Source organism: Carcharodon carcharias, chromosome 22, assembly GCF_017639515.1.
Source record: "Carcharodon carcharias isolate sCarCar2 chromosome 22, sCarCar2.pri, whole genome shotgun sequence".
Classification (NCBI taxonomy): Eukaryota; Metazoa; Chordata; class Chondrichthyes; order Lamniformes; family Lamnidae; genus Carcharodon; species Carcharodon carcharias.
Window position 1 is genome coordinate 69,263,519 of NC_054488.1, and position 27,166 is coordinate 69,290,684.

Consider the following 27,166-nt stretch of genomic DNA (forward strand, 5'->3'; position numbering starts at 1 on the left):
ATCACAAGCCTGACCATGTAAAACAATCATCCACAGGTCTGGACACTGCATCCACAGGTCAAACATTCAGCTTCTGAAGCAGATCCTGTTTTCACAACTTGAGGGTGAAACCTGATCTCAAGAATAGAAGAGAAATGTTTTAAGGACACTCTAAAGGACACAGTGTAAAGAAAACAAACTGACATTGGTGTATGGGAGGAAGTTGCCTCTTCGAAGCTGCAAGGCAGTCAGAGACTGACCACATCATTTCTGCTTTGCAGAAGTGACAAGAGCGAACAGAGAGAGAACAGCACGCTGACTTAGGGAATCATCTTCCTAAGGAAAATTCCTGTCCTCTCTGCATGAAGATCTCTGGCTCCAGGAATGGTCCGTTGAGGCACCTGTACATGCACAAATCCTGAACCCTGGTAGAAGTCAACATCATTTTGAGGAACTGATGATGAGGATGATGATGGTGATGTGATTACGATATTTGTTTAAGTGAATGCCTTTAAAATTAAAAATTGTATCGACTTCACGCTAAGTAATTGGAACCCTGCCCGCCAATCCTGAACTAATTGAGTAGGATTGTGAACAGATGTAGCAATTCACAACTGGGCATTTATGAGGGGTGGGGAGCTATCAGCAGCAGCAGGATTGTCTCAATCTACAATCTGTGAAATCAACCCACATACTCCAGTGCAATCACATCATTGAATCTACCATGGCTGCATCAGATGGAGGGCATAGAAGGAGCTGCACCAGCCAGAGTTTAAAAAAAAAACTTGACTTAAGTGTGGGGAAGCAACATGACAGGACTACAAACATGAAAAAATGCACAAGCAAAAAGTGGTAGACAGAGCTCAGTGATCCCACAATCAATGGTTCAGGTCAAAACTCTGCATTCCTGTCACATCCAGGGGCAAATTATGGAAAATTTCACAACTCCTTGGAGTGGGTGTTTCTACAAATGTCACAACCTCAATGATCTGGAGCCCAGCACATCAGTGCAAAAGACAAATCTGAAGCAATTGCAACCAGCTTCAGCAGGAACTGAATGATGCATCGTGGCTTCCAGCGGATGCCCCCAGCATTGCAGGTGCCAGTTTGCAGCCAATTCGATTTGCTCTAGGTGATAACAAGTAACGGTGGAAGGCACTGGATTCTGCAAACGTGTTGGGCCCTGACAATATTCCAGCAATAGTACTGAACGCTTGTGATCAAGTCCTTGCCGCCCCTAGCCAAGCTGTACCGGTTAAGATACAACACTGGCATTTACTGAACAATAGGATAAACTGACCAAGTATTCCCTTTCCAACAAAATGTAGGACACATCCAGCTCAGTCAATTACTTCCCGTTTAGCCTAAGCTCAATCAGGATTGGACGATTGCATAGTGATATTGCTACTTTTCAAGAGTTGCAGGAAACAAGGATAATGCTGTGGGGGTGACGGCTTCGAATCTCAGCTTGCTAACTGGTCCATTTAAATTCAACCAAAAACATGACTTATGCACCTGATAATGAGGATGACCACCGCTGCTTTTCATTTATTGTTTAAATTAAATACGCCCATTTGGTGCACCAGAATAAACTCGGCTCTCCTAACTTTTTCTGACCTACATGTGACTCCAGATCCGCAGGAATGAGGTTTCCTCACAAATGCTCTTTGAACAGAGAAATAATTGCTCTCTGACTCTCACTTTGAGTTCCGACAGTTTCACTCAACTCCTGACTCCATTAAAGCCTTGGTTCAAATATGGACAAAAGAGCAAAGCTTCCAAGGTGAGGCGAGATTGACTTCCCTTGTGAAAAAGGTTACATGTGACAGACTTTGGCATCATAAGGCCTTATCTAAACTGCAGTCACTCTGAATCACGGGGATACCCTGCGCTGTTTGGTGCCAAACCAAGCACAAACGTAGATGGTGATGTTTTGTTGCAGTTGAGTCATCTCAGCACCAGGACATGACTGCAGGAGTTAATCAGTGTTCAGCCCAACAATCTTCAGCTGCTTCATCCATGACATTACATTATAAAGTGAGAAGCTTTAGTAAAATAAGGCAGGATCTGGCCAACATAGGCTGGGAACAGCTACATGTGGAGACATCCACAGAAGAGCAGTGGGGGGCATTCAAAAAGAAAATGGGGAGTTTAAAGGCTCAACATATTCTTTCTAGGGAGATAGGAAGGAGTTACAAGCCCAGAGAACTGTGGGTGGCTGGAGGTAATCACGATGCTGTGAGAAGTAAAAGAGAGGCACTTAGCAGGTACAAGGGGAACAAATCAGCAGAGGCATTAGTGGAGTGAAGAAAGTGCAGGGTGCAGTTTAAGAAAGCAATCAGGACAGCAAATAGGGGATATCTCAAAATGTTTCATAGGTATATCAATGGGAAGAAGATAACCAGGGAAAGAGTAGGGAACTTTATGGACGAAAGGGACAATACATAGCTGGAGTCAGAGGACATCGGTAGAGTGTTGAACAGTAACTTCACATCCATCTTTATCCAATAGAATGAGGAAGAAGGTGTGGGACAAGGGAAGAGAGTCTGTGAATATCTTCAGCAAATTGATATAGGGAGAGACAAGGCACTGGAGGTGTTGGTAGGCTTAAAAGTAGACATTTCTCACGTCCGGAATACTTTTGCCCCAGACTGCTTAGGGAGGCAAGGGATGAGATCGCAGATCATCTGACCCATTTTTAAAATTCCCCTCTGGCCACGGGGGAGGTACCAGAGGACTGGGAAGCAGCTAACGTGGTTCCGGTATTTAAGAAGTGTTGTAGAAATAAGCCAGGTAATGGCAGACCAGTGAGTGTCAAGTCAGTGGTAGAGAAACTATTGGAGAAAATTGCAAAGGACAGATGAGAGGTAGTCAGCATGGCTTTTTCAGATAGAGGTCATGCATCACAAATTTGACTGAATTCTTTTGGAGGGGACAATTTGTAAAGAAAATTGTTGTGCAGATGATGTAGTTTATATGGATTTTAGCAAAGCCTTTAACAAGGCCCCGCAGGAGAGACTTATAAAAAAAGCAAATGCACATGGAATGCAAGATAATTTGATAAGATGGATTCCAAATTCATTTAGTTGTATGAGAGAGCGGGTGATGACAGAAGTCAGCTTAAGTGACTAGAAGCCCGTGTCGAAGAGGCATACAATAGGGATATGTGCTGCGTCTCCTATTATTTGTTATTTATATAAATGGCATAGGTGACTATGTGGGGGATAGGATTAGTAATTTCACGGAAAACTCAAAGATTGACCGGGTGGTTAACAGTGAGATTGAGTTTCTCTGGCTACAGGAAAATACAGACTGGATGGTCAAATGAGCAGATAAGTGGCAGATGAAACTTAACCCTGAAAAATGTGAGGTGATACACTTTGAAGGAGTAATTTGGCAAGGAAGCATTCAATGACGGCATGACACTAGGAAATTCTGAGTCACAAAGGGACCTTGGTTTATGTGTTCCATAGTCCTCTGAAGGCGGAGGGGCATTTTAGTGGGTTGGTGATAACGGCGTATGGAACCCTTGCCATTATCAATCAAGGCATAAATTAGAAAAGTAGGGAGGTCATTTTGGTGTTGTATAGAGCCTTGCTGAAGGAACAGCTGGTGCGCTGTGTGCAGTTCTGGTCGCTACGTTATGTGAAGGGCGTGATTACACTGGAGGGGGTGCCGAGATGAATGACAAGGTTGTTGCCTTGGATGAAACAATTAAGTTATGAAGATAGGTTGTGTAGACTTGGCCTGTTTTTGTTGGTGTAGAAAAGACTGAGATAAGACCAGATCGAAGTGCACAAGTTTATGAGGGGCATGGACAGGGTGGATAGGGAGCAGCTGTTCCCCTTAGTGTAAGGGTCAGTCACAAGGGCCACAAGTTCAAGGTGAGGGGCATGAGGTTTGAGGAGTGTGAGGAAAAGCTTTATTACCAAAAGGGTGGTGAAGGTCTGGAATGCGCTGCATGGGTGGGTGATCACAGTGGGTTGCCTCACATAGTTGAAAAAGTAGCTGGATGGTCACTTGGCATGTCATGACATTCAAGGCTCTGGGGCCAGATGCTGGTACGTGATATTAGGTCGGTCGGTCAGGTTTTTCTTACGTGCAATTGCAGACTCGATGAGCCGAAGGCATTCCTCTGCACTTTGAGATTCTGTAATTCTTTGAAAAGTGGGAATTCTCGCTGATGATTGTAGAATGTTCAGCACCAATCATGAATCCTCTGATATTGAAGCATTCCATGTCCAACTGCACCAAGACATTGACAATATCCAACTGGCAAGTAACAATGTAAACACAGAACCTAGATCGATGAACAGATAAAATGCCAACAATGACGGTCCTGTGACTCAACAACATGAGTAATATCCACGTTATGGCACTAGTCATAAATTTTATATTCTGGGGATAATTAGCAGGCCTAGAATTTGGTAAACTCAGAAGGCAAAAAAGATTTCATTGTCTTCTCTCCCTCATGGAGCTACACAGGTGCTTGTTATGATCCTGGTAATTGTTGCTAAATATCACTGCTATCTCTGTAGAATAACAAATAAGTGGTTATGTAAATACATGCACAATCATTAAACACCACATTTTGTACAGAGCAAAAACAATAAACAGGCATTTATTTGCAGGAATATTTGCATTCAATCATTAACAAAAATAAAGTTCTGAGGAAGAGTCATACAGCTACAACAGGATAAATCTTTTTCTCCTCACATATGCAGATGGGCATGCTTTTTTCAAGTTTTTTTTCTGTCTGTTAAAAAAAAAACAGCTGCACAGACACAATAAACACCTGGATATATATTTTTTTTATTATTCAGTAAATGCAAATCCCTGGAGCCAGGCGATCAGCTACCATTATTTGAATATACAGTGTTTAGCCGCAACTTCACCTGAAGAGCGGACATTCCTCAGTAAAGTGTAGCACTGTTTGTTTTACTTAACAAGTGGAGAATGAGATTATACAGTGACATTGTCTGTGGTGATTAGCTGCACAGGGACCACGGCTTGTCACACATCTGCTTAGCCATGTACCCTCTCGCCGTGATAGATCAAAGCCTGCCATTCGACAAGCTGGGGTTAGTCACAAGCAGCTTATTTGAAACCTCTCATATTTCACAGTCCTTGGCCCAAAGGTTGCCTCACTGGTTAATCCTCGCAGAGGGAAATTACTCTATATTGGGCACCGAGATGGAAGGCAGGCAGTAGGTGGTTTGAATATATCATTGTGGAGTGTAATTTGAGGTGCATCCCAGATGTTTTCAAACAGCTTGTGGGTCTCAGTCAGCAGATATGTGGAAGATTAATATTTGCCAGGGCCGGAAGCCGGGGGAGGGGTGTTGAATAGAGAGTTGCAGTTTCGATGCACATGCTGCATTCTAGTGATTTTCAACAAGATATGTTTGTGATAAGCTTTGCAACACAATTGAACATGATAGGGCAGTGCTGAGGAGAGTATGATAGGACATGTGCTGAGGCCCAGAGTATTGTGGCACTATGACCCAACCTAGTTTCAACAAGTTTTATTTATACTTTGTTCCAGGATTGGAAAATTTCTGCTCTTTTCTTCAGGTGATCCTGAGGGGACAGAATCCTATCTAGAGTCAAAGCCAAGTATGTTGTGCTGGGATCATATTTTATCCTCTGACTCTCCATGAAAATAAGCAATTTTATTTTGGCATAGGCATTATGGAGATTGAATACACAGGAAAGAGTTTGAGATGAATCCAAGTTTCCTTGTGATGCAACAGTCCTCAAATGTAGAGATTTTGCCAAGTAAAACATCTATGGTGCAGAAGGATGGGACTTGGGACCAACAACAGATGTCATCAGCACAGATGATCTGGACACGTAAAATGTTTTCGAAGGAGCGTTTGAACAACTGTCTTGATCCAGGATGGAAGCAGTCTGGAAAATTTTAGCAACAACCCAGACTGACACACCGTATCCATGCCATCTTTGAGATACAATAGCACCACACCTGGTTCCAAGTTCTTTTGGAAGTCATTTCTGATGTAAGGGGTAAGAGTCAGAACTTGATCACATGTGCTTCAACACCCCTACGGAAACCAGCTTGGTTGATAATAACCCTGGTTCTTCATCTGGTGATACGTGTTGCAAGATAAATGCTCAAATGTATTGAAGCACACAGAAGATTGTGAAATCGATCGATGGATGGCTGCCAGTGGGAGATCTTTTGCAGGCTTTGGTATGGCAATGATTTTTGGTATTGAAGCTGAGATTATGATTTTTGTACAGAATGGTGACAGCCAGGCACAAAAGATTATAGCTACTTTAATGCGGTGGAAGGCATTGTTGCATTTTTGAAAGTTTGTGGAGGTCTCATTGAATCTTCATTGCACTGCTGATGGCTGGAAGGCAAAGGCTAATGTGGACGAGTGTGGCCTGTGTTGACCACGTGAGAAGTCATCCAGGAATGTGCACTGTGCTGGTTGTTGGTGATCATCAAGGGACAGGGCCAGCCCAGGGCAGGTGATTATTTCTGGATCCGTCTAGCTGACGGCAACAGTACCTGCTGCTTGGGGTTGTTTAACAATGTGATATCATTTCTGGAGGCCCACACTGGGAGCTGTCCACCAACAGTTTTTGGGCTGAGTAACCACAGTCAGTATAGTGGCTGTTGAAGTCCCCCATTTTAGTGGCTGGGTGTGGCAGATCTGTCAGAATTTTCATTTCCCAGTTGGCACGTAGAGGCTTGGATTTATTTACAATACGGAAACTGCTGACATGAATTCTGTCACAGAATGGTGGTAATGAAAATGCAGCTGCATCAGCAGTGTCTGATAGGACATGTGTGGAGCGGCCATCTTAAGCTTTGCAGGAGTAGCACAGTAGGTCTAAATCTTTAATGCAATAGTGACTTGCCATTGGTGTACTAGTTGCAGCAAGACATCCATGTTCCTGTTCTCGAATCAGCTGGCTATGAAGGCCAACATACGATTTGCCTTCTTTACCAGCTGCTGCACCTGCATGTTTACCTTCAGCGACTGGTGTACAAGGACACCCAGGTCAAGTTGTATATTCCTCTCTCTCAATTAATAGCCATTCAGATAATAAACTGCCTTTTGGTTTTTGCTAGCAAAATGGAGAACCTGACGTTTATCCGCATTATCCTGCACCTGCCATGCATTTGCCCACTCAATCAGCTTGTCCAAATCACATGAAGCATCCCTGCATCCTCCTCACAGCTCACCCTCCCACCCAGCTTTGTGTCATGTTCAAACCTGGAGATATTACATTTAATTCCCTCATCTAATTCATGAATATATATTGTGAATAACAGGGATTCAAGCTCCGATCCATGCAGGACCCCACAAGTCACTGTCTGCCATTCAGAAAAAGGCCCATTGATTCTAACATTTGTTTCCTGTTCGCCAGCCAGTTTTCTCAATACACCACGCCCAATCCCATGCACTTTAATTTAACAGGCTTATCTCTTATGTGGGACTTTTGTTGAATGCCTTCTGAAGTACAATAAGCTACATCCACTGGCTCCCCCTCATCTACTGTACCTGATACATCCACAAAAATTTTCTGCAAATTTGTCCAACCTGATTTCCCTTTTAGAACTGCATGTTGACTCTGTTCAACTCTGCCATGCTCTTCCACATGCTCAGCTATTAATTCTTTCATAATGGAGACTAGAACTTTCCCCAATAACAATGCCAGGCTGACTGGTCTATAATTCCCTGTTTTCTTTTTGCCTCAATTTTTAAATATCGGGGTTACATTTGCTACCCTACAATATGTAGGAAATTTCCAGAGTCTACAGAATCTCAGAAGATGACCACCAATGCATCCAATATATCTAGGGTCATTTCCTTTAGTACCCTGGGATGTAAATTAGCAGGCCCCGTGGATTTATTGGCCTTCAATCTCATCAATATCCACACCATTTCTCTACTAATACTTATTACTTTCAGTTCCTCACTGTCACTAAACACTGTGTTCCCCAAAATTACTGATATGTTATTAGTGTGCTCCTTTGTGAAGACGGAAGCAAAGTATGTGTTTGGTTGATCAGTCATTTCTTTGTTTCCCATTATAAAGTCCTCTTTTTCTGACATTAAGGGACCTTCATTTGTCTTCACCGATCTTTTTCTCTTCACATACCAATAGAACATTTTTTGTCAGTTTTATGTTCCCTGCAAGCTTGCTCTCGTACTCTATTTCCCCATTGTTGATCAATCCCTTGGATCTCCTTTGCTAAATTCTATGATGCTGCTAGACCTCACGTCTGTTGGGTTTTTTTTGGCCAATTTGCATGCCACTTCCTTGCATCCAATATTATCTCTAATTTGCCCTGTAAGACATAGTTTGGCAATGTTTCTTATTTTAAGTTTGGGCCAGAGAGCAACAAACAATTGTTGCAGCTCACCCATGAGCTATTTGAATGTTTGCCATTGCCTATCCACCGTCATCCCTTTAAGTAACTTTTCCCTGTCCAAAATAGCCAACTCGCTCCTCATACCATCATAGTTTCCTTCATTAAGATTGAGGACCCAGGTCGGAGAATCAATTACTTCACTCTCCATTTTGATGAGCAATTCTAACATATTATGTTCACTCATCCCCAAGGGTCCTCGCACAACAAGATAGCCAATTATTCCTTTCTATTTACACAATACCCAGACGAGGATGGTCTTTTATCTCAGTTGGTTCCTCAATATATTGGTCCAGAAAAACAACCCGGATACACTCCAGGAATTCCTCCTCTACGGCATTGATAATAAATTGATTTGCTCAATCTCTATGCACATTAAAGTAACCCACAATTAAGGATGTTCCATTATTACATGCCTCTCTAATTTCTTGTTTAATGCCATACCCAACATCACCACTTCACTTTGGGGGTTTATATACAACAGCCAGTGAACTTTTTTTGTTCCTTTGTGTTTCTCATTTCTACACATACAGATTGCACATCGTCGGATCTAATACCTTTCCTCAGTAATGTGTTAATTTCCTCTTTAACCGGCCATTCAACTCCAGCACCTTTTCCTTTTTGTCTGTCCATTCTAAATATTGAGTACCCCTGGATGTCCAGTTCCCATCCCTGGTCACCCTGCAGCCATGTCTCCATAATCACAACTACATCGTAACTGTTTATGTCAATTTGCGTGGTTTATTCATTCATTTTGTTGCAAATGCTCCTCGCATTAAGACAAAAATCCTGAAGACATCTCTTTGTAATATTGTGTGTCCCATTCCAACTATTTTTCACTGACGCCTAGTTTGATTCTTGCCCTTGATTTCTCTGACTATCACTTTTTCTTATTTCACTTTCTGTCTTTTGTTCTTCCACTTCCTCTGACTTCTTGGGTTCCCACCCCCTTGCTATTTTAATTTAAACACTCCCCAACCACTCTAGCAAATCTTTCCCCTAGGACATCAGTATTGGTCCTGCCCAGGTGTAACCCGTTAAAATTTTAATGGTCCCAACTCCCCCAGAACCTGTCTCAAAGCTGCAGCAATCTGAAACCCTCCCCTTTCTGCCACCTCTTCAGCCACTTATTCATCCAATACTTCCTGCTACTTCTACACTGACTGCTCCCTCAGATGCTTGCAAGAGGTCTAAATGTGCTGGATTACTCATTTATTTTTGCTTTCTCTATCACTTCATATGGGTAACATGTTCTACAGAATTTAAATAACTATATAAATGCAAGCCAGATAAATATAAAATATTTGGTAATGTCATAATTCCTAAATGAGCCCCCATTGTAATTGTATGAGCTACTATTTTGATAACATTTCTATCTGCAAATGGTATCATAATTGGATGCACTTCCTTTCAGGTTTCAGTTGTTGAAGCATGATAAAGGTGCCATTTTCTAACTAAATTATTACACATCAGGTATTAACTTTCGGTAATACATGCTACATCTTTTGTTGAGTGTGCGGATTGCTTTAACTGTTTCATTTGCGAAGCAATCCACTGCAACTGTACCACTAGCTTTGAGCTAAATGCCTCAACTGTATCCTCCTCCATTCTCTCTTCCTGAACAATCTTACCTAAAATTGTATCAGCTAATCGGACTTCAAGAGTCTCTCCCTGCTGCGTAAATTCCAGTTGTTCCTGTTTCAAAGTGTGAGCCTGTAGTCTTCTTATGCCACAATCTAGAAACGATAAAGTATACTCCTTCTGCTGCACAACTGTAGAAGCACATCAATGGCTGCTCAAATTCCATAGGCATCACCTGCATCTGTTACACAGCTATATTCTTACCCAAAATAAATTGAAGGCACGCAATGCAAAATTCTTCAATGGCACCAACAATCACCTCAACTGCTTTCCACTTACACTTTAAATTTAACTTCCATAAGAGAATAGGCTTTACATCTCCGTCAACCCCACATATACTCATTTGCTGCAGTGATACTCCATCTGAACAAGAAACATTACCTTCCCTCAAAATTAGGCTTTGAGTAGCACCTGTGTCTCTGAACAATTTAACAGCTTTACTTACTCTACCCTGTACACATGAAACACTTTCCTTCACCTTTAAAATCATTAAACATTTCCACAACCTGCTCCCCAGAACAGCCTCGGGAAAGTATGAATGCATTCCCGCTTCCATATCTATCACAGATTCTTCCGTTTTAAATGCTCACAAGCCTCTCATTCTTCTTGTGCCTGAAACTCGGGCCCCACATTTATTTTCCTTCCAGAACTTTTCTGCACCAAAATAACGCCAACAGATGTCACCTGTAATTTCCAACAAATTAACAGTGTGTCCAAATTCATTAAAACAAAATCTTCTCAATTTCCCAATGTCACCGGTATCTTCAGCACCTTCCTCTTTAGTTACGGAGGTAAAACGTCCTGAGAAATTCCACCAATTCCTTCACTTTATTTATTACACACCTTCTATTCACATTTGCACTTTCTGTCCTTCTCTGATTTAAAAGGATGACAAAAATAGGTTTAACTCAAATAATTATTTGATAATCATTAGTTATCTCTGCTGATTGTCGTCCTGTTTTAACTCTCTGTTCTTCCACATGAGTTCTCAATACTTAAGTAATTGAACAGTTAATTTCATCCAAATGAATTACGTCTCTAAGAGCTGAATATGTTGTCTGTATCTTTCATGCTTGTATCCCACAGTCATTTTCTATTTCACTCTCTCAAGTTCAAGAAGGCTTGCCCAGGCTGTTTTCTCATGTTCTTAGTTTCTGCCTGTGTGCCTCAAGAACAAGCTCATATGCAGTCAATATAACATTTTTAGCACACCATAGTGCACCAACATTTCATACGACAATGAAGCATAAACATGTGTTTTACCCACCAACCAAGATTTTAACAGCAACATAGAGTTTTCCTGTGTCCATATCATCTGTCTAGCCATCGCCTCAAATTAAATAAAGGATGCTTCTACATCTCATTTTTTTAAACTTTGGAGGAGCTTGTACAAATTTAAACATCTACCCATTGGGTTCTAACATGCAAATAAGTCCTCCCTAACTTAACCGTGTAACTTGCTTTTAATGGGCAGAATTTTAAGTGGAATTCTCAGTCTGCCTCTTTTTCCTATTTCTTGCATTTTTACCTGTCCCCTTTGAAATGATCTTTGCCTTACCTTTTCCTTTTTCTGTTGCATCTAGCTCAAATTTGTTTCCTTTTGATTTGGGAATGAATTTGAGCCCATTTCAGCACATGCTCCCCACCCCACCCCCCTCCAGCCCCACCCTTGGAGAACACGGTCTCTTGGGTATTCCTTTCAATTTCAATTGCTGCTTTCTAACTTCAATCTTGTCTCATTCCCTTAGGCCTGCAGACAATCCTAGTTGTAATATATCAGCCAATTCCATTAAGTTAGGTTGGTTTACAAACGGTAGGAAAAGCTAAGTTGAAACTTCAACTCCCAGGCAAGTCTCAGCAACTGCCAAAGCCATATTGCAGTCTCACCACTTTAAGAAGAAAACTCACACCAACTGCACAATCCCAATTGTTTCTCATACTCGTAACCTTAAGATGCGCTAACTCCAAACTAATCACATAATGTTAAATATATCCTGCAAAGAGCCTGCAATTTTGTTATGGTAAATGCGCAAATCCCAGAGGGAAAATTGAAACAGCTGCTGCAACTGCTTTGCGTTGTATTTTATTTCATGAAGAATACTTTGAATTCAGTTATAGGAAATCCACTGATAATTGGGGATTTAAAAAATAAAACTAACTTAACCATTGATCAATAAAATAAAACATATTCAGAATACACATATGTCTGCAACAATTATTTCTAAGAAATATAATTAATGTGGCTCACAGTTGCACCTCTCTCAAGGCAACAGTAAAGACAAAATAGATTACAACTGAACCAGGCAAAGCACACGAAGGCCCTTGGACAGAAGTACTCTAAGTGAGTATTCAAAGCTTCAGCTCTTGCGGAAAGCACCCTGATGCATAGATGCTGGAGGCTTTTCATAGTTGTTAGCTATCAGGAACCTTCTTCCTCTTCAACATAACCTTTATTCATATTTTCCCCTTTGAATGCACATTCCATTGTTTCAATATGTCTCTGAACTTCACCTTTCTGGTGCTAAAAATATTTATAGTTCCAATCTCTACTGCTACTGTTTGGAAAAAATAAGCACACTGTTTTACGTTCCTCTGGCCATGTGTTAAATATACCCTGTGTTTTGAAATGCCAGCTGCTCCGCTGTATCTAAAAATGCATCTATCCTTTCACCTTACATTCTGAAACTCCAACATTTCACTTACTGAGCATTTCAAACCTAGCTTTTTGGGTTTTCTTTCGTCAATACCGCCAGGCTTATAGTTCAATTAACTCTCACACACATATGGGCTACAAAGACTCCACTATTAAACTACTACAAAATATTCCAATGAAATTAGGTAAAATATATATTGATGAAACCAGAAAGCGATAAACATTTGGTTATGTACACACATAATATCAAAGGATATTCAATTTGTTGGTTATGTATAAATAGACAGAACAAAAATAAACCTATGGCAAAAGCGAAATACTGTGGATGGTGGGAAGCTGAAAGAAAAACAGAAAATTCTGGAAAAATCCAGCAGGTCTAACAGTAAACGTGGGGAGAGAAGAAAACGCAACACAACCTGGAGGAACAGCATCTAATCTTCCGATTAGCCATTTTACAGGCTTCTAGATGTATCATTCAATTGAAGAACTTCAGACCATAAAGTCTCTCTTCCAGCCTCACACTACTTTTTATCCCTTTCTGCAATCATCATTTTCATTTTTCATTTTATAAATTTTATAATAATTATTTTTGATCTACTTATTTTTATTTTTTAATTTATTTTCATTGTATACATTGTGTTATCTCGACCTTTCCTTCCTATATGCAATCCTTTTTCACACGACCGTTCTGTCCAACAGCCCCAACCCCTCAAGAGCCATCTGTTACTTGTCCATGTTTTTCTTTCTCGAATGTTTACCCTTAGCCTGCTGTTATCACATTTAGGTTTCTGACCTGAATTCCACCATCAACACCTCCTTTAGCATGTAGCAGTATAATTGGTACTCATTTGTCCTTTTGTCCATGTCATCTCTGGCAATTTCCCCTTTGCCTCCACCAATTACAGGCTTTCTATCCAGCTTTACCAGCTTCGCCCCCTTAACAGTTTAAATTTTGGCTCATTTTACTTCTCTTTAGCTATGAAGAAGCGCCAAAAATATTTGAAACCTTACCTCTGTATTTATTCTCTGCACAGGTGCTGTTTGACCTGCTGAGTGTTTCCAGTATTTTCTGTTTTTGTTAGTAATAAACAGGTGGCCATGTGCACACATAGACATAAACAAAATAGAATCGTTAATGTACAGTCCGACACAAAACCAATAGACACGTGGTTATGTACAAACAATCTCTCTGTCACACAACACAGACATAAACACACACATGTTAAACAAATCGTCATGCACACACCTGCATATAAGCAATATAAAAGCTTTTTTATTTAAAATCATAGACAAATACACAGGGGATGAGTGATTATGTACACTCATACACCAACAATAAACAACTGATTGAACAAAAATGTACCAGGAGCTCCTCTCCATCACAATCATTCCCAAATTTCCCTTGTGCAATATAGTGTGAAAAATTATTGCGTGTTTCGACCACCTCAGTTCTGTAAATTTCATTGTTCGGTAGCATGGGGCCGTCTACTAGCTACAAGTTATTGGTTGTTCGCAGTGGCCAGCTGCTGGAAACGCCTGTAGAGTCCGTGCACCAGCGAGAGAGAGATCCCGCAACCTTGTTGTATGTCCGGTCAAACAACGAAACATTGCGCATAGTTAGTGGCATCCGCAAACCTTCGGTGCATGGTGCTTGCCATCCCATTGCATTGGAAGTAAGGAACGAGGCATCAGGGAAAGGGCATGACAATGAGTTGGGTCTTTTCAGACTTGTGATGACAGCGATGTCTCTGTGACGGTAGTGGAACTAACCGAATAATAAACGGGAGAGTTTTGATGAGTTTATTGACTCAATTGGTGAGAGGGGAATGGCGGCCCCGATTCCCACTATCCCCCGCGGCTGTCAAAGGTCCCTATCGGTTACACACGCCGCGCTGCCCGACGGGAGGGAGAACCCTCAGCGCATGCGCAGCTCCACAACCCGCGTGACGAGGCGCTGCCTTGTGTTGATTCTCGCGAGTTATTCACCTTCCGGTCAGCAAGTCTTTCAGTTCCTTTTTGGTGATGAAGATTCGCTTCAGCCTTTCATCACTTAGCCTAAAATAATCTGAAAGCGCGATGACAGCGTCAAACAAGATGACAATCGCCCTTTTCCGGTGTTGGGCAAAGAGCAGCGGTTGGGATGGGGCTGGGCCCGAGGTGAGTGCGGGAGGCCCAGAGGGAGCCGCGGGCCAGAGGAGAGTTACAGCGCCGCCTCCCGGGGAGCAGGGGAAGCAGCAGCAGGTACAGACTCTCGGAGAGCAGGGGAACCAGCAGCAGGCGCCGCCTCCCGGAGAGCAGGGGAAGCAGCAGCAGGTACAGTCTCGGAGAGCAGGGGAAGCAGCAGCAGGCGCCGCCTCCCGGAGAGCAGGGGAAGCAGCAGCAGGTACAGTCTCTCAGAGAGCAGGAGAAGCAGCAGCAGGTACAGTCTCTCTGAGAGCAGGGGAAGCAGCAGCAGGTACAGACTCTCTGAGAGCAGGGGAAGCAGCAGCAGGTACAGTCTCTCAGAGAGCAGGGGAAGCAGCAGCAGGCGCCGCCTCCCGGGGAGCAGGGGAAGCAGCAGCAGGTACAGTCTCGGAGAGCAGTGGAAGCAGCAGGTACAGTCTCTCAGAGAGCAGGGGAAGCGGCAGCAGGTACAGTCTCTCGGAGAGCAGGGGAAGCGGCAGCAGGTACAGTCTCTCGGAGAGCAGCGGAAGCAGCAGCAGGTACAGACTCTCAAAGAGCAGGGGAAGCGGCAGCAGGTACAGTCTCTCAGAGAGCAGGGGAAGCGGCAGCAGGTACAGACTCTCAAAGAGCAGGGGAAGCGGCAGCAGGTACAGTCTCTCAGAGAGCAGGGGAAGCAGCAGCAGGTACAGTCTCGGAGAGCAGGGGAAGCAGCAGCAGGTACAGTCTCTCGGAGAGCAGGGGAAGCGGCAGCAGGTACAGTCTCTCAGAGAGCAGGGGAAGCAGCAGCAGGTACAGTCTCTCGGAGAGCAGGGGAAGCGGCAGCAGGTACAGTCTCTCGGAGAGCAGGGGAAGCGGCAGCAGGTACAGTCTCTCAGAGAGCAGGGGAAGCAGCAGCAGGTACAGTCTCGGAGAGCAGGGGAAGCAGCAGCAGGTACAGACTCTCAAAGAGCAGGGGAAGCAGCAGCAGGTACAGACTCTCGGAGAGCAGGGGAAGCAGCAGCAGGTACAGACTCTCGGAGAGCAGGGGAAGCAGCAGCAGGTACAGACTCTCGGAGAGCAGGGGAAGCAGCAGCAGGTACAGTCTCGGAGAGCAGCGGAAGCAGCAGCAGGTACAGACTCTCGGAGAGCAGCGGAAGCAGCAGCAGGTACAGTCTCTCAGAGAGCAGGGGAAGCAGCAGCAGGTACAGTCTCGGAGAGCAGGGGAAGCAGCAGCAGGTACAGACTCTCAAAGAGCAGGGGAAGCAGCAGCAGGTACAGACTCTCGGAGAGCAGGGGAAGCAGCAGCAGGTACAGACTCTCGGAGAGCAGGGGAAGCAGCAGCAGGTACAGACTCTCGGAGAGCAGGGGAAGCAGCAGCAGGTACAGTCTCGGAGAGCAGCGGAAGCAGCAGCAGGTACAGACTCTCGGAGAGCAGCGGAAGCAGCAGCAGGTACAGACTCTCGGAGAGCAGGGGAAGCAGCAGCAGGTACAGACTCTCGGAGAGCAGGGGAAGCAGCAGCAGGTACAGTCTCTCGGAGAGCAGCGGAAGCAGCAGCAGGTACAGACTCTCGGAGAGCAGGGGAAGCAGCAGCAGGTACAGTCTCTCAGAGAGCAGGGGAAGCAGCAGCAGGTACAGTCTCTCGGAGAGCAGGGGAAGCAGCAGCAGGTACAGACTCTCGGAGAGCAGGGGAAGCAGCAGCAGGCGCCGCCTCCCGGAGAGCAGGAGAAGCAGCAGCAGGTACAGTCTCTCAGAGAGCAGGGGAAGCAGCAGCAGGTACAGACTCTCGGAGAGCAGGGGAAGCAGCAGCAGGCGCCGCCTCCCGGGGAGCAGGGGAAGCAGCAGCAGGTACAGACTCTCGGAGAGCAGCGGAAGCAGCAGCAGGTACAGACTCTCGGAGAGCAGGGGAAGCAGCAGCAGGCGCCGCCTCCCGGGGAGCAGGGGAAGCAGCAGCAGGTACAGTCTCTCAGAGAGCAGGGGAAGCAGCAGCAGGTACAGTCTCTCAGAGAGCAGGAGAAGCAGCAGCAGGTACAGTCTCTCGGAGAGCAGGGGAAGCAGCAGCAGGTACAGTCTCTCGGAGAGCAGGGGAAGCAGCAGCAGGTACAGTCTCTCGGAGAGCAGGGGAAGCAGCAGCAGGTACAGTCTCGGAGAGCAGGGGAAGCAGCAGCAGGTACAGTCTCTCGGAGAGCAGGGGAAGCAGCAGCAGGTACAGACTCTCGGAGAGCAGGGGAAGCAGCAGCAGGTACAGACTCTCGGAGAGCAGGAGAAGCAGCAGCAGGTACAGTCTCTCAGAGAGCAGGGGAAGCAGCAGCAGGTACAGTCTCCCGGGGAGCAGGGGAAGCAGCAGGTACAGACTCTCGGAGAGCAGGAGAAGCAGCAGCAGGTACAGTCTCTCAGAGAGCAGGGGAAGCAGCAGCAGGTACAGTCTCTCGGAGAGCAGGGGAAGCGGCAGCAGGTACAGTCTCTCTGAGAGCAGGGGAAGCAGCAGCAGGTACAGACTCTCGGAGAGCAGGAGAAGCAGCAGCAGGTACAGTCTCTCAGAGAGCAGGGGAAGCAGCAGCAGGCGCCGCCTCCCGGAGAGCAGGGGAAGCAGCAGCAGGTACAGTCTCTCGGAGAGCAGGAGAAGCAGCAGCAGGTACAGTCTCTCGGAGAGCAGCGGAAGCAGCAGCAGGTACAGACTCTCAGAGAGCATGGGAAGCAGCAGCAGGTACAGTCTCTCGGAGAGCAGCGGAAGCAGCAGCAGGTACAGTCTCTCGGAGAGCATGGGAAGCAGCAGCAGGTACGGTCTCTCGGAGAGCAGGGGAAGCAGCAGCAGGTACAGTCTCTCAGAGAGCAGCGGAAGCAGCAGCAGGTACAGTCTCTCGGAGAGCAGCGGAAGCAGCAGCAGGTACAGACTCTCGGAGAGCAGCGGAAGCAGCAGCAGGTACAGTCTCTCGGAGAGCAGCGGAAGCAGCAGCAGGTACAGACTCTCGGAGAGCAGCGGAAGCAGCAGCAGGTACAGACTCTCGGAGAGCAGCGGAAGCAGCAGCAGGTACAGACTCTCGGAGAGCAGGGGAAGCAGCAGCAGGTACAGACTCTCGGAGAGCAGGGGAAGCAGCAGCAGGTACAGTCTCTCGGAGAGCAGCGGAAGCAGCAGCAGGTACAGACTCTCGGAGAGCAGGGGAAGCAGCAGCAGGTACAGTCTCTCAGAGAGCAGGAGAAGCAGCAGCAGGTACAGTCTCTCGGAGAGCATGGGAAGCAGCAGCAGGTACGGTCTCTCGGAGAGCAGGGGAAGCAGCAGCAGGTACAGTCTCTCAGAGAGCAGCGGAAGCAGCAGCAGGTACAGTCTCTCGGAGAGCAGCGGAAGCAGCAGCAGGTACAGACTCTCGGAGAGCAGCGGAAGCAGCAGCAGGTACAGTCTCTCGGAGAGCAGCGGAAGCAGCAGCAGGTACAGACTCTCGGAGAGCAGCGGAAGCAGCAGCAGGTACAGACTCTCGGAGAGCAGCGGAAGCAGCAGCAGGTACAGACTCTCGGAGAGCAGGGGAAGCAGCAGCAGGTACAGACTCTCGGAGAGCAGGGGAAGCAGCAGCAGGTACAGTCTCTCGGAGAGCAGCGGAAGCAGCAGCAGGTACAGACTCTCGGAGAGCAGGGGAAGCAGCAGCAGGTACAGTCTCTCAGAGAGCAGGAGAAGCAGCAGCAGGTACAGTCTCTCGGAGAGCAGGGGAAGCAGCAGCAGGTACAGACTCTCGGAGAGCAGGGGAAGCAGCAGCAGGCGCCGCCTCCCGGAGAGCAGGAGAAGCAGCAGCAGGTACAGTCTCTCAGAGAGCAGGGGAAGCAGCAGCAGGTACAGACTCTCGGAGAGCAGGGGAAGCAGCAGCAGGCGCCGCCTCCCGGGGAGCAGGGGAAGCAGCAGCAGGTACAGACTCTCGGAGAGCAGCGGAAGCAGCAGCAGGTACAGACTCTCGGAGAGCAGGGGAAGCAGCAGCAGGCGCCGCCTCCCGGGGAGCAGGGGAAGCAGCAGCAGGTACAGTCTCTCAGAGAGCAGGGGAAGCAGCAGCAGGTACAGTCTCTCAGAGAGCAGGAGAAGCAGCAGCAGGTACAGTCTCTCGGAGAGCAGGGGAAGCAGCAGCAGGTACAGTCTCTCGGAGAGCAGGGGAAGCAGCAGCACGTACAGACTCTCGGAGAGCAGGGGAAGCAGCAGCATGTACAGTCTCTCGGAGAGCAGGGGAAGCAGCAGCAGGTACAGTCTCTCAGAGAGCAGGGGAAGCAGCAGCAGGTACAGTCTCTCAGAGAGCAGGAGAAGCAGCAGCAGGTACAGTCTCTCGGAGAGCAGGGGAAGCAGCAGCAGGTACAGTCTCTCAGAGAGCAGTGGAAGCAGCAGCAGGTACAGTCTCTCAGAGAGCATGGGAAGCAGCAGCAGGTACAGTCTCTCGGAGAGAAGCGGAAGCAGCAGCAGGTACAGTCTCTCAGAGAGCATGGGAAGCAGCAGCAGGTACAGTCTCTCGGAGAGCAGCGGAAGCAGCAGCAGGTACAGACTCTCGGAGAGCAGGGGAAGCAGCAGCAGGCGCCGCCTCCCGGAGAGCAGGGGAAGCAGCAGCAGGTACAGTCTCTCAGAGAGCAGGAGAAGCAGCAGCAGGTACAGTCTCTCGGAGAGCAGGGGAAGCAGCAGCAGGTACAGTCTCTCAGAGAGCAGGAGAAGCAGCAGCAGGTACAGTCTCTCGGAGAGCAGGGGAAGCAGCAGCAGGTACAGTCTCTCGGAGAGCAGGAGAAGCAGCAGCAGGTACAGACTCTCGGAGAGCAGGGGAAGCAGCAGCAGGTACAGTCTCTCAGAGAGCAGGAGAAGCAGCAGCAGGTACAGTCTCTCGGAGAGCAGGGGAAGCAGCAGCAGGCGCCGCCTCCCGGAGAGCAGGGGAAGCAGCAGCAGGTACAGTCTCTCGGAGAGCAGGGGAAGCAGCAGCAGGTACAGTCTCTCAGAGAGCAGGGGAAGCAGCAGGTACAGTCTCTCGGAGAGCAGGGGAAGCAGCAGCAGGTACAGTCTCTCGGAGAGCAGGGGAAGCAGCAGCAGGCACAGTCTCTCGGAGAGCAGCGGAAGCAGCAGCAGGCACCGTCTCGGAGAGCAGGGGAAGCAGCAGCAGGTACAGTCTCTCGGAGAGCAGGGGAAGCAGCAGCAGGTACAGTCTCTGGGAGAGCAGGGGAAGCAGCAGCAGGTACAGTCTCTCGGAGAGCAGGGTAAGCGGCAGCAGGTACAGTCTCTCGGAGAGCAGGGGAAGCAGCAGCAGGTACAGACTCTCGGAGAGCAGGGTAAGCGGCAGCAGGTACAGACTCTCGGAGAGCAGGGGAAGCAGCAGAAGGTACAGTCTCTCGGAGACCAGGGGAACCAGCAGCAGGCGCCGCCTCCCGGAGAGCAGGGGAAGCAGCAGCAGGTACAGTCTCTCGGAGAGCAGGGGAAGCAGCAGCAGGTACGGTCTCTCGGAGAGCAGGGGAAGCAGCAGCAGGTACAGTCTCTCGGAGAGCAGGAGAAGCAGCAGCAGGCACAGACTCGGAGAGCAGGGGAAGCAGCAGGTACAGTCTCTCGGAGAGCAGGGGAAGCAGCAGCAGGTACAGTCTCTCGGAGAGCAGGGTAAGCGGCAGCAGGTACAGTCTCTCGGAGAGCAGGGGAAGCGGCAGCAGGTACAGTCTCTCGGAGAGCAGGGGAAGCAGCAGCAGGTACAGTCTCTCGGAGAGCAGGGGAAGCAGCAGCAGGTACAGTCTCTCAGAGAGCAGGGGAAGCAGCAGCAGGCACAGTCTCTCAAAGAGCAGGGGAAGCAGCAGCAGGTACAGTCTCTCAGAGAGCAGGGGAAGCAGCAGCAGGCACAGTCTCTCGGAGAGCAGGGGAAGCAGCAGCACGTACAGACTCTCGGAGAGCAGGGGAAGCAGCAGCAGGCACAGTCTCTCGGAGAGCAGGGGAAGCAGCAGCAGGTACAGACTCTCGGAGAGCAGGGGAAGCAGCAGCAGGCACAGTCTCTCGGAGAGCAGGGGAAGCGGCAGCAGGTACAGACTCTCGGAGAGCAGGGGAAGCAGCAGCAGGCACAGTCTCTCTGAGAGCAGGGGAAGCAGCAGCAGGTACAGTCTCTCAGAGAGCAGGAGAAGCAGCAGCAGGTACAGTCTCTCGGAGAGCAGGGGAAGCAGCAGCAGGTACAGACTCTCGGAGAGCAGGGGAAGCAGCAGCAGGCGCCGCCTCCCGGAGAGCAGGAGAAGCAGCAGCAGGTACAGTCTCTCAGAGAGCAGGGGAAGCAGCAGCAGGTACAGACTCTCGGAGAGCAGGGGAAGCAGCAGCAGGCGCCGCCTCCCGGGGAGCAGGGGAAGCAGCAGCAGGTACAGACTCTCGGAGAGCAGCGGAAGCAGCAGCAGGTACAGACTCTCGGAGAGCAGGGGAAGCAGCAGCAGGCGCCGCCTCCCGGGGAGCAGGGGAAGCAGCAGCAGGTACAGTCTCTCAGAGAGCAGGGGAAGCAGCAGCAGGTACAGTCTCTCAGAGAGCAGGAGAAGCAGCAGCAGGTACAGTCTCTCGGAGAGCAGGGGAAGCAGCAGCAGGTACAGTCTCTCGGAGAGCAGGGGAAGCAGCAGCACGTACAGACTCTCGGAGAGCAGGGGAAGCAGCAGCATGTACAGTCTCTCGGAGAGCAGGGGAAGCAGCAGCAGGTACAGTCTCTCAGAGAGCAGGGGAAGCAGCAGCAGGTACAGTCTCTCAGAGAGCAGGAGAAGCAGCAGCAGGTACAGTCTCTCGGAGAGCAGGGGAAGCAGCAGCAGGTACAGTCTCTCAGAGAGCAGTGGAAGCAGCAGCAGGTACAGTCTCTCAGAGAGCATGGGAAGCAGCAGCAGGTACAGTCTCTCGGAGAGCAGCGGAAGCAGCAGCAGGTACAGTCTCTCAGAGAGCATGGGAAGCAGCAGCAGGTACAGTCTCTCGGAGAGCAGCGGAAGCAGCAGCAGGTACAGACTCTCGGAGAGCAGGGGAAGCAGCAGCAGGCGCCGCCTCCCGGAGAGCAGGGGAAGCAGCAGCAGGTACAGTCTCTCAGAGAGCAGGAGAAGCAGCAGCAGGTACAGTCTCTCAGAGAGCAGGAGAAGCAGCAGCAGGTACAGTCTCTCGGAGAGCAGGGGAAGCAGCAGCAGGTACAGTCTCTCGGAGAGCAGGAGAAGCAGCAGCAGGTACAGACTCTCGGAGAGCAGGGGAAGCAGCAGCAGGTACAGTCTCTCAGAGAGCAGGAGAAGCAGCAGCAGGTACAGTCTCTCGGAGAGCAGGGGAAGCAGCAGCAGGCGCCGCCTCCCGGAGAGCATGGGAAGCAGCAGCAGGTACAGTCTCTCGGAGAGCAGGGGAAGCAGCAGCAGGTACAGTCTCTCAGAGAGCAGGGGAAGCAGCAGGTACAGTCTCTCGGAGAGCAGGGGAAGCAGCAGCAGGTACAGTCTCTCGGAGAGCAGGGGAAGCAGCAGCAGGCACAGTCTCTCGGAGAGCAGCGGAAGCAGCAGCAGGCACCGTCTCGGAGAGCAGGGGAAGCAGCAGCAGGTACAGTCTCTCGGAGAGCAGGGGAAGCAGCAGCAGGTACAGTCTCTGGGAGAGCAGGGGAAGCAGCAGCAGGTACAGTCTCTCGGAGAGCAGGGTAAGCGGCAGCAGGTACAGTCTCTCGGAGAGCAGGGGAAGCAGCAGCAGGTACAGACTCTCGGAGAGCAGGGTAAGCGGCAGCAGGTACAGACTTTCGGAGAGCAGGGGAAGCAGCAGAAGGTACAGTCTCTCGGAGACCAGGGGAACCAGCAGCAGGCGCCGCCTCCCGGAGAGCAGGGGAAGCAGCAGCAGGTACAGTCTCTCGGAGAGCAGGGGAAGCAGCAGCAGGTACGGTCTCTCGGAGAGCAGGGGAAGCAGCAGCAGGTACAGTCTCTCGGAGAGCAGGAGAAGCAGCAGCAGGCACAGACTCGGAGAGCAGGGGAAGCAGCAGGTACAGTCTCTCGGAGAGCAGGGGAAGCAGCAGCAGGTACAGTCTCTCGGAGAGCAGGGTAAGCGGCAGCAGGTACAGTCTCTCGGAGAGCAGGGGAAGCGGCAGCAGGTACAGTCTCTCGGAGAGCAGGGGAAGCAGCAGCAGGTACAGTCTCTCGGAGAGCAGGGGAAGCAGCAGCAGGTACAGTCTCTCAGAGAGCAGGGGAAGCAGCAGCAGGCACAGTCTCTCGGAGAGCAGGGGAAGCAGCAGCACGTACAGACTCTCGGAGAGCAGGGGAAGCAGCAGCAGGTACAGTCTCTCAGAGAGCAGGGGAAGCAGCAGCAGGCACAGTCTCTCGGAGAGCAGGGGAAGCAGCAGCAGGTACAGACTCTCGGAGAGCAGGGGAAGCAGCAGCAGGCACAGTCTCTCGGAGAGCAGGGGAAGCGGCAGCAGGTACAGACTCTCGGAGAGCAGGGGAAGCAGCAGCAGGCACAGTCTCTCTGAGAGCAGGGGAAGCAGCAGCAGGTACAGTCTCTCGGAGAGCAGGGGAAGCAGCAGCAGGCACAGACTCGGAGAGCAGGGGAAGCAGCAGGTACAGTCTCTCGGAGAGCAGGGTAAGCAGCATCAGGTACAGTCTCTCGGAGAGCAGGGGAAGCAGCAGCAGGCACAGACTGTCAAAGAGCAGGGGAAGCAGCAGCAGGTACAGTCTCTCGGAGAGCAGGGGAAGCAGCAGCAGGCACAGACTCTCAAAGAGCAGGGGAAGCAGCAGCAGGTACAGTCTCTCAGAGAGCAGGGGAAGCAGCAGCATGTACAGTCTCTCGGAGAGCAGGGGAAGCAGCAGCAGGCACAGACTCTCAAAGAGCAGGGGAAGCAGCAGCAGGTACAGTCTCTCGGAGAGCAGGGGAAGCAGCAGCAGGTACAGTCTCTCGGAGAGCAGTGGAAGCAGCAGCAGGTACAGTCTCTCGGAGAGCAGGGGAAGCAGCAGCAGGTACGGTCTCTCGGAGAGCAGGGGAAGCAGCAGCAGGCACAGACTCTCGGAGAGCAGGGGAAGCAGCAGCAGGTACGGTCTCTCGGAGAGCAGGGGAAGCAGCAGCAGGCACCGTCTCGGAGAGCATGGGAAGCAGCAGCAGGTACAGTCTCTCGGAGAGCAGCGGAAGCAGCAGCAGGCACAGACTCTCGGAGAGCAGGGGAAGCAGCAGCAGGTACGGTCTCTCGGAGAGCAGGGGAATCAGCAGCAGGTACAGTCTCTCGGAGAGCAGGGGAAGCAGCAGGTACAGTCTCTCGGAGAGCAGCGGAAGCAGCAGCAGGCACAGACTCCCGGAGAGCAGGGGAAGCAGCAGCAGGCACCGTCTCGGAGAGCATGGGAAGCAGCAGCAGGTACAGTCTCTCGGAGAGCAGCGGAAGCAGCAGCAGGCACCGTCTCGGAGAGCATGGGAAGCAGCAGCAGGTACAGTCTCTCGGAGAGCAGCGGAAGCAGCAGCAGGCACCGTCTCGGAGAGCATGGGAAGCAGCAGCAGGTACAGTCTCTCGGAGAGCAGCGGAAGCAGCAGCAGGCACAGACTCTCGGAGAGCAGGGGAAGCAGCAGCAGGTACGGTCTCTCGGAGAACCGGGGAAAGCAGCAGCAGGTACAGTCTCGGAGAGCAGGGGAAGCAGCAGCAGGTACAGACTCTCGGAGAGCAGGGGAAGCAGCAGCGGGCACAGTCTCTCGGAGAGCAACAGTAGCAGCGGCAGGCACAGTCTCTCGGAGAGCAGGGGAAGCAGCAGCAGGTACAGTCTCTTGGCAAATTCAGTTCAGTTGTTGGAGGCACTGGAAAGCTTTTCACATATAAACATCAGTTCCTAAATTCACCAGCAACAAGGACCATTTAGAGTGCAGAGTAATTTCACTCTCCTCCCCAACTCTGCATTTCATCATTCACATCAACTATACTGTGAGATACATTGCACCTGTATAGGTTAAAATGAACGATAATCAGATGACAAATGTGATATTTGTTTTGGTGTCAGTTATCAGTGAAATCATCAACTGAAATTGAAACTTTACTAGTGTGATATATATGCAGGATCTAAATAAAACCCACAAAGACATTCAACTTTTCTTATGTTAAACTTCAATTTTGCTCCCTGGTTGACAACAGTGTGATTCACTTTTAAAAGCAGCAACAAATCTCGACTTTGGAACACACAAATTTAGGGTTTAGGATAAAGCCAATTGGCTCCTGATGCCTGCTCCCCCATTCAATTTGGTTATGACACAGCTGATTGTTGGGTCAACTCCATATTTCCACCAACCCCTGATAATCATCTACTCTCCTGTTAGTCAAGCATCTATGGGGCTCTGCCCTAAACATATATTTTGGCTCTGACTCCATCTCACTCTGGGGAAGTGAGTTCCAAAGATTCATCACACACTGATAAAAAAAAATCATCTCCGCGTTACGTAGATTCTGACAGCAGGTGTAGGCATCAACTATTCGAGCCTGCTCCACCATTCAATGTGATTATGGCTGACTCTCTAACACAATGCCAAATCCCCGCTTTCTCATCATACCAGTTGATGTTCCTTTTATTGCAAATAAAAGCACTCTTCCTTGAATATACTCAGTGACCTGGACTTCTCAGCCTCCTCTGATAGAGAATTCTACAGGTTTATAAGCTTCTGAACGAATAAAGTTCTAAATGGCCTGTCCCAATGCTTAGATTATGGTCCTTGGTTCTACACTGCCCAAAAATAAAAGCATCCTCTCTGCATCCATTCTGTCTGGCCCTCTTAGAATTTACACACTTTAATTGAATCCCCTTTCATTCTTCTAAACTCTAGGGAATACAGGACCAGTCCAAACAATCTCTTCTCATATGACAGGCCTACCATCCCTGGTATCATCCACATTCACTGAAACATTTAATTTAAAATGCAGTTTATTCAGGAGCAAGAAGCTCTTAACCACTGCATGGAATCGATTCTCCATCACTGAGTCTCACGGGTAGTGACAGGAATCGAACATGCAGCTTTCTCATCACATTGTAACAATCACCGTCAATCACTGCAATGCAGTAGGTCCCAGTTTCATACGAATGAGCCTAAGGCCCCAGCTCGATGACTCGGAATCAGAGCATGTCAATATAGAGACACTTCCAAAGCAGGTCAAGGTCCAGGAAAATCCTGCTGTCTATAAATTCCATCAATCTTCAGTCCTGACTCATGGCCTATGACTGTGGCAACACTCTAACTACTTATTTGTAATGTTTACAGCGGTTAATGTGGGAGGAATAATGAATCGCATTGGAATGTCTCAGTTTTACAGAGGATCCCTCGGAGTTTGTCACTATTTATAGAGGGTCCCTGGGGTTGAGACAGTATTTATAGGGATTCTCTGGGTTGTGTCATTGTTTACAGGGGTTCCATGTGTAGTGTGTCCGTAATTACAATTTACAGGGGGTCCCATGGGGTGTAGGGGGTTTTTGTCAGTGTTTGTAGCGAGTCCCTGGGTATGTTTCATTATTTGCATTGGATCCCTGGACAATTTGCAAATATTTTCATGATGTGGTGTGTCAGTGTTTACAGATTGTCGTTTGAGTTGTGCGCCAATATTTACATGGTCTTCTTTGGTGGTTGGGAGCAATGTCAGTGTTTTATCTAATTGTTACTTGTAGTATTAAGCAGGGTAGGGTGTGGTGGGTGAGCGCTATGTTTGGTGTTGTGACTTGTCCCTGCGTTTTGTATTATTCTTTAGTGTTTCCCTTGGCTGTGCCTCAATATGGACAAAGGGTTCTCCTGCTACGTGTCAGTGTTTGCAGGGACTCGCAAGGCCTGAGTCAGTGTGTCCAGGGACTGTGTTATTCCTTTTGTATGGTTCACTCGGGGTGTATGTCGGTATTTACCATGTGCCGTGGCCACTGAATCAGTGCTTGAAGGTTGTTTGTTGAGAGAATGGCAGTGTGGAAGAGAATACCCGTTGAGAGTGTGGTTGTTTACAGGTGGGCCTGGGATTATGGCATTGGTTACCCGTCTTCATTGAGTTATTTGTCACATTTTATAGGATTACCCTGACACATGTTTCTGTATTTACAACAGACCCTGCGTTTCTCTGTTACTAATCACGGTGGGTTCCTGGACAGTGGTCCCCATATTCATTGGGAAGGCCAATTGCGTCTGCCTTTTCTTATGCATGTTTCCCTAGCGTATGTGTCAGTATTTAACAAGCTGCTCCAGAGGAAAGCGTCAGTATTCACAGGGCAAGACAGGGAGCATTTCCATATTTACAACTTCTGCCCTGAAGAGCGTGTCAGCATTTTATTGTTCTTGTTGGGGAATGTGTCAGTATATACAGCTTGAACCAACTGCCTCAATGTATAAATGGCATTTGGATGAATTTGTCACTGTTCCAGATTCCTCAGGGAGTATGCCAGTATTAACGCAGTG